This window comes from Megascapheus bottae, chromosome 5, assembly GCF_031878675.1.
Source record: "Megascapheus bottae isolate mThoBot1 chromosome 5, mThoBot2.hap1, whole genome shotgun sequence".
Lineage (NCBI taxonomy): Eukaryota > Metazoa > Chordata > Mammalia > Rodentia > Geomyidae > Megascapheus > Megascapheus bottae.
In genome coordinates this window covers 11,830,015-11,837,514 of record NC_143513.1, presented here as the reverse complement: position 1 = coordinate 11,837,514, position 7,500 = coordinate 11,830,015, and the positions used below count along the sequence as shown (strand labels likewise).

At 56.9% G+C, this 7,500-nt stretch overlaps 3 non-coding genes across 3 annotated transcripts; all 3 read left to right on the top strand.

The window, feature by feature from the left end:
* The first annotated feature begins 1,209 nt into the window (after window positions 1-1,209).
* LOC150062872 (5S ribosomal RNA) lies at window positions 1,210-1,328 on the top strand. The gene has a single exon (XR_016535729.1). It is a non-coding gene; the product is annotated as a 5S ribosomal RNA (ribosomal RNA).
* A 2,487-nt stretch (window positions 1,329-3,815) lies between these two features.
* Window positions 3,816-3,934, top strand: LOC150062871 (5S ribosomal RNA). The gene has a single exon (XR_016535586.1). It is a non-coding gene; the product is annotated as a 5S ribosomal RNA (ribosomal RNA).
* A 2,507-nt stretch (window positions 3,935-6,441) lies between these two features.
* Window positions 6,442-6,560, top strand: LOC150062870 (5S ribosomal RNA). The gene has a single exon (XR_016535585.1). It is a non-coding gene; the product is annotated as a 5S ribosomal RNA (ribosomal RNA).
* Window positions 6,561-7,500: the final 940 nt, after the last annotated feature.

Below are 7,500 nucleotides of genomic sequence, written 5' to 3'. Positions count from 1 at the left end.
CGGGCGCCGGCAACGTTGCCGAGACAAATGCTCCCGGAATTCTGGAGTTCCTGGATTCCAAGCACAGAGCACCCTTTTCTTGCTTGGGTGGAGGGCTTCCACTCCAACCCGAGGCATGGGTGTGTGTTCCAGTGAGGCTTGGCCTTAGGTTGTTAGCCTTCTTGGGAGCCTGAGCACTAAGGATGAGGGGTTCCAGTGGGCTGAGACGTGAGGCCACGGTTCTGCTTCCACTTAGGCTTCCCATTCCTGGTAGGCTAAGCATAGCAACCTAAAGAGGCTGCATCAGAGGTGCCACTGAAGGCTCTCATGAGATGGGAGGCTTAGGGTGACACTGGGCTGGGGCTTTGGCTCCGGGTCAGGGTCAGAATGGGGCTCAAGTTTAGCGTCAGGAAGAGGTAGGGGACAGGTTGAAGGTGTGATTTCAGGCAGACATTGTGGCTTAGGGTGAGTCTTGGGAGAGGTTTGGGCTTAGGTGTGGGCTTGAAATCGGGTAGAGGCTTTAGGTGAGGCTTACTGGTGGGGCGAGGAGTGACACTCTCCTTAGGATCCATTTCTGGCTTCGGCTTCCATTTAGGATGAGGTTTAGGTCGAAGGTCCTTCTGAAACAGCACCAGCCAAGTGAATTCCACATTGCTCTGCAAACCCCACTCTTCTCCTCGCATCGTGGCCGGTGGCCAAGCAAGGTCGGGGAGGTAGAGGAGTGAGATCCAAATCTTGAAGAAGCAGCCAAACTCTCCCACATCCATGCAAAGATCACATCGGGCCCTTGGTAGTCGTGGCCTCTGAAGACAAGTGGTGAACCTTGCAAGTCACCTGGCCTTAAAGCTGCTCTTCAACGTGCAACCCTCATGCAGGCTAGAGGGTTACATGGAAGGTGAGCCTCTGGGAAAACAGTCCTGCGTCCTCTGCCTTCCCAAGAGACAGAGAGCAACAGAGACAGACAGACAGAGGGAGAGAGGGTGAGAGGGAGAGAGAGAAAGCGAAAGAGGAGGAGAAAGGCAGCGGTGAGCGGCGGCGAGAGCAGCAGGCTGGGCGCAGAGGCTGTGCTGGGTGGGTTGGATCAGGTCCCCCAAGCAGCGGCAGCAGGTGCGTGTGAGGCCAGAGCGGCAGAGGCAGAGGCTGCAGAGGCTGGCAAGGGTGCAGCGGCGAGCGGAGGCTCCCCGCAGAGGCAGCGAGCAGCAGTTGGGGCTTTGGGAAGCAGTGTGAGGCGTCTATGGCCATACCACCCTGAACGCGCCCGATCTCGTCTGATCTCGGAAGCTAAGCAGGGTCGGGCCTGGTTAGTACTTGGATGGGAGACCGCCTGGGAATACCGGGTGCTGTAGGCTTTTGCCTCCGCTCCCCAGCCCACTAGGCTGCTTGCTGCCTCACAGCCACTGCCCACTACTTTTAGGCTCACTCACTGCCTCGCACCTCCACCTCAACCCAACATCACACCAGCCACAGGGGAAAAGACAGCTAGCTGTCTGGATGCACAACTCACACCACACAGCCTGGCAGGCACGCAATGCTTTCCACCTAGGAAAAGCAGGAAAACCCAGGCCTGGGCCGGCCTGACGCCCAGCCTCACCGCTGACAGCTTGGCCTGAGACCACACCACATTCCTACACAGGACAGGACACTTCTTCTGGGCAGCACAAAGGCACCTGGCCTCCTCTTGCTCCTGCAATCCTGACCACATCCTCCCAACCACTCCTGAAAAGCAGCTCATGAACACAAGGCTAGGCTTGTGGCTCCAGGACTGAAAGGCCTGCCCGGCCAGCCGGAACTCACACCACCCTGGGTTAAGCCCTGCTACCCCAGATGGCTTGGTTGCGGGCTTGGAGGCTTCCTCCTGCCATGGGTTGAGTTTGCGTGGGCCGGGTAGATGGGCTCATGGGGAAAGTGGATGGAAGTGTACATGGATGCATGGATGCATGGGTAGACAGCTGGATGCATGGCTGACTGGATGGATGGCTGGATGGATGGCTGGATGGATGCCTAGGTGCATAGTGGGTGTATGGATGGATGCGGGCACGCATGCATGCATGCATGGATGGTGGATGCATGCGTGCATGGTTGGGTCGGTGGATGCATGCCTGGATCCACCCATGGATGCCGGGGTGGCTGGCCGTACAGCCTGATTCATGGATGGATGTTGATTGGATGGATGGTGGATGGATGGACGGAGCCACGCGTGGAAGGATGCATGGATGGATGGACTGAAAGATACATAGATAGATAGATAGATAGATAGATAGATTGATTGATAGATACATAGATCGACCGATGGATGGATGGATGGATGGATGGATGGATGGATGGATGGATTGCTGGATGACTGGCTGGCTGGCTGGCTGGCTGGCTGACTGGCTGGCTGGATGGATGGATGGATGGATGGAGGGAGGGATGCTGAGACACTCTGCAGTGTGTACTGACAGTTTCAGCTGGCCTAGCACTGACTGGGAGGCTCTGAGTTCTCTTCCCCACAGTGGGCAAACAAGCAAACACTGGCTGCTTCTTTCCTCTTCTTCCTGCTAGAGACACACGTTGTCCTTTCGCGGGGTGCACTGCATAGACTTGGAAAGTAGCGGCAGGGTAGATGAGGAGGAACGAGGCCCGGGAAACGGGCGCCGGCAACGTTGCCGAGACAAATGCTCCCGGAATTCTGGAGTTCCTGGATTCCAAGCACAGAGCACCCTTTTCTTGCTTGGGTGGAGGGCTTCCACTCCAACCCGAGGCATGGGTGTGTGTTCCAGTGAGGCTTGGCCTTAGGTTGTTAGCCTTCTTGGGAGCCTGAGCACTAAGGATGAGGGGTTCCAGTGGGCTGAGACGTGAGGCCACGGTTCTGCTTCCACTTAGGCTTCCCATTCCTGGTAGGCTAAGCATAGCAACCTAAAGAGGCTGCATCAGAGGTGCCACTGAAGGCTCTCATGAGATGGGAGGCTTAGGGTGACACTGGGCTGGGGCTTTGGCTCCGGGTCAGGGTCAGAATGGGGCTCAAGTTTAGCGTCAGGAAGAGGTAGGGGACAGGTTGAAGGTGTGATTTCAGGCAGACATTGTGGCTTAGGGTGAGTCTTGGGAGAGGTTTGGGCTTAGGTGTGGGCTTGAAATCGGGTAGAGGCTTTAGGTGAGGCTTACTGGTGGGGCGAGGAGTGACACTCTCCTTAGGATCCATTTCTGGCTTCGGCTTCCATTTAGGATGAGGTTTAGGTCGAAGGTCCTTCTGAAACAGCACCAGCCAAGTGAATTCCACATTGCTCTGCAAACCCCACTCTTCTCCTCGCATCGTGGCCGGTGGCCAAGCAAGGTCGGGGAGGTAGAGGAGTGAGATCCAAATCTTGAAGAAGCAGCCAAACTCTCCCACATCCATGCAAAGATCACATCGGGCCCTTGGTAGTCGTGGCCTCTGAAGACAAGTGGTGAACCTTGCAAGTCACCTGGCCTTAAAGCTGCTCTTCAACGTGCAACCCTCATGCAGGCTAGAGGGTTACATGGAAGGTGAGCCTCTGGGAAAACAGTCCTGCGTCCTCTGCCTTCCCAAGAGACAGAGAGCAACAGAGACAGACAGACAGAGGGAGAGAGGGTGAGAGGGAGAGAGAGAAAGCGAAAGAGGAGGAGAAAGGCAGCGGTGAGCGGCGGCGAGAGCAGCAGGCTGGGCGCAGAGGCTGTGCTGGGTGGGTTGGATCAGGTCCCCCAAGCAGCGGCAGCAGGTGCGTGTGAGGCCAGAGCGGCAGAGGCAGAGGCTGCAGAGGCTGGCAAGGGTGCAGCGGCGAGCGGAGGCTCCCCGCAGAGGCAGCGAGCAGCAGTTGGGGCTTTGGGAAGCAGTGTGAGGCGTCTACGGCCATACCACCCTGAACGCGCCCGATCTCGTCTGATCTCGGAAGCTAAGCAGGGTCGGGCCTGGTTAGTACTTGGATGGGAGACCGCCTGGGAATACCGGGTGCTGTAGGCTTTTGCCTCCGCTCCCCAGCCCACTAGGCTGCTTGCTGCCTCACAGCCACTGCCCAATACTTTTAGGCTCACTCACTGCCTCGCACCTCCACCTCAACCCAACATCACACCAGCCACAGGGGAAAAGACAGCTAGCTGTCTGGATGCACAACTCACACCACACAGCCTGGCAGGCACGCAATGCTTTCCACCTAGGAAAAGCAGGAAAACCCAGGCCTGGGCCGGCCTGACGCCCAGCCTCACCGCTGACAGCTTGGCCTGAGACCACACCACATTCCTACACAGGACAGGACACTTCTTCTGGGCAGCACAAAGGCACCTGGCCTCCTCTTGCTCCTGCAATCCTGACCACATCCTCCCAACCACTCCTGAAAAGCAGCTCATGAACACAAGGCTAGGCTTGTGGCTCCAGGACTGAAAGGCCTGCCCGGCCAGCCGGAACTCACACCACCCTGGGTTAAGCCCTGCTACCCCAGATGGCTTGGTTGCGGGCTTGGAGGCTTCCTCCTGCCATGGGTTGAGTTTGCGTGGGCCGGGTAGATGGGCTCATGGGGAAAGTGGATGGAAGTGTACATGGATGCATGGATGCATGGGTAGACAGCTGGATGCATGGCTGACTGGATGGATGGCTGGATGGATGGCTGGATGGATGCCTAGGTGCATAGTGGGTGTATGGATGGATGCGGGCACGCATGCATGCATGCATGGATGGTGGATGCATGCGTGCATGGTTGGGTCGGTGGATGCATGCCTGGATCCACCCATGGATGCCGGGGTGGCTGGCCGTACAGCCTGATTCATGGATGGATGTTGATTGGATGGATGGTGGATGGATGGACGGAGCCACGCGTGGAAGGATGCATGGATGGATGGACTGAAAGATACATAGATAGATAGATAGATAGATAGATAGATAGATAGATAGATAGATTGATTGATAGATACATAGATCGACCGATGGATGGATGGATGGATGGATGGATGGATGGATGGATGGATGGATTGCTGGATGACTGGCTGGCTGGCTGGCTGGCTGGCTGGCTGACTGGCTGGATGGATGGATGGATGGATGGATGGAGGGATGCTGAGACACTCTGCAGTGTGTACTGACAGTTTCAGCTGGCCTAGCACTGACTGGGAGGCTCTGAGTTCTCTTCCCCACAGTGGGCAAACAAGCAAACACTGGCTGCTTCTTTCCTCTTCTTCCTGCTAGAGACACACGTTGTCCTTTCGCGGGGTGCACTGCATAGACTTGGAAAGTAGCGGCAGGGTAGATGAGGAGGAACGAGGCCCGGGAAACGGGCGCCGGCAACGTTGCCGAGACAAATGCTCCCGGAATTCTGGAGTTCCTGGATTCCAAGCACAGAGCACCCTTTTCTTGCTTGGGTGGAGGGCTTCCACTCCAACCCGAGGCATGGGTGTGTGTTCCAGTGAGGCTTGGCCTTAGGTTGTTAGCCTTCTTGGGAGCCTGAGCACTAAGGATGAGGGGTTCCAGTGGGCTGAGACGTGAGGCCACGGTTCTGCTTCCACTTAGGCTTCCCATTCCTGGTAGGCTAAGCATAGCAACCTAAAGAGGCTGCATCAGAGGTGCCACTGAAGGCTCTCATGAGATGGGAGGCTTAGGGTGACACTGGGCTGGGGCTTTGGCTCCGGGTCAGGGTCAGAATGGGGCTCAAGTTTAGCGTCAGGAAGAGGTAGGGGACAGGTTGAAGGTGTGATTTCAGGCAGACATTGTGGCTTAGGGTGAGTCTTGGGAGAGGTTTGGGCTTAGGTGTGGGCTTGAAATCGGGTAGAGGCTTTAGGTGAGGCTTACTGGTGGGGCGAGGAGTGACACTCTCCTTAGGATCCATTTCTGGCTTCGGCTTCCATTTAGGATGAGGTTTAGGTCGAAGGTCCTTCTGAAACAGCACCAGCCAAGTGAATTCCACATTGCTCTGCAAACCCCACTCTTCTCCTCGCATCGTGGCCGGTGGCCAAGCAAGGTCGGGGAGGTAGAGGAGTGAGATCCAAATCTTGAAGAAGCAGCCAAACTCTCCCACATCCATGCAAAGATCACATCGGGCCCTTGGTAGTCGTGGCCTCTGAAGACAAGTGGTGAACCTTGCAAGTCACCTGGCCTTAAAGCTGCTCTTCAACGTGCAACCCTCATGCAGGCTAGAGGGTTACATGGAAGGTGAGCCTCTGGGAAAACAGTCCTGCGTCCTCTGCCTTCCCAAGAGACAGAGAGCAACAGAGACAGACAGACAGAGGGAGAGAGGGTGAGAGGGAGAGAGAGAAAGCGAAAGAGGAGGAGAAAGGCAGCGGTGAGCGGCGGCGAGAGCAGCAGGCTGGGCGCAGAGGCTGTGCTGGGTGGGTTGGATCAGGTCCCCCAAGCAGCGGCAGCAGGTGCGTGTGAGGCCAGAGCGGCAGAGGCAGAGGCTGCAGAGGCTGGCAAGGGTGCAGCGGCGAGCGGAGGCTCCCCGCAGAGGCAGCGAGCAGCAGTTGGGGCTTTGGGAAGCAGTGTGAGGCGTCTACGGCCATACCACCCTGAACGCGCCCGATCTCGTCTGATCTCGGAAGCTAAGCAGGGTCGGGCCTGGTTAGTACTTGGATGGGAGACCGCCTGGGAATACCGGGTGCTGTAGGCTTTTGCCTCCGCTCCCCAGCCCACTAGGCTGCTTGCTGCCTCACAGCCACTGCCCAATACTTTTAGGCTCACTCACTGCCTCGCACCTCCACCTCAACCCAACATCACACCAGCCACAGGGGAAAAGACAGCTAGCTGTCTGGATGCACAACTCACACCACACAGCCTGGCAGGCACGCAATGCTTTCCACCTAGGAAAAGCAGGAAAACCCAGGCCTGGGCCGGCCTGACGCCCAGCCTCACCGCTGACAGCTTGGCCTGAGACCACACCACATTCCTACACAGGACAGGACACTTCTTCTGGGCAGCACAAAGGCACCTGGCCTCCTCTTGCTCCTGCAATCCTGACCACATCCTCCCAACCACTCCTGAAAAGCAGCTCATGAACACAAGGCTAGGCTTGTGGCTCCAGGACTGAAAGGCCTGCCCGGCCAGCCGGAACTCACACCACCCTGGGTTAAGCCCTGCTACCCCAGATGGCTTGGTTGCGGGCTTGGAGGCTTCCTCCTGCCATGGGTTGAGTTTGCGTGGGCCGGGTAGATGGGCTCATGGGGAAAGTGGATGGAAGTGTACATGGATGCATGGATGCATGGGTAGACAGCTGGATGCATGGCTGACTGGATGGATGGCTGGATGGATGGCTGGATGGATGCCTAGGTGCATAGTGGGTGTATGGATGGATGCGGGCACGCATGCATGCATGCATGGATGGTGGATGCATGCGTGCATGGTTGGGTCGGTGGATGCATGCCTGGATCCACCCATGGATGCCGGGGTGGCTGGCCGTACAGCCTGATTCATGGATGGATGTTGATTGGATGGATGGTGGATGGATGGACGGAGCCACGCGTGGAAGGATGCATGGATGGATGGACTGAAAGATACATAGATAGATAGATAGATAGATAGATAGATAGATAGATAGATAGATAGATAGATTG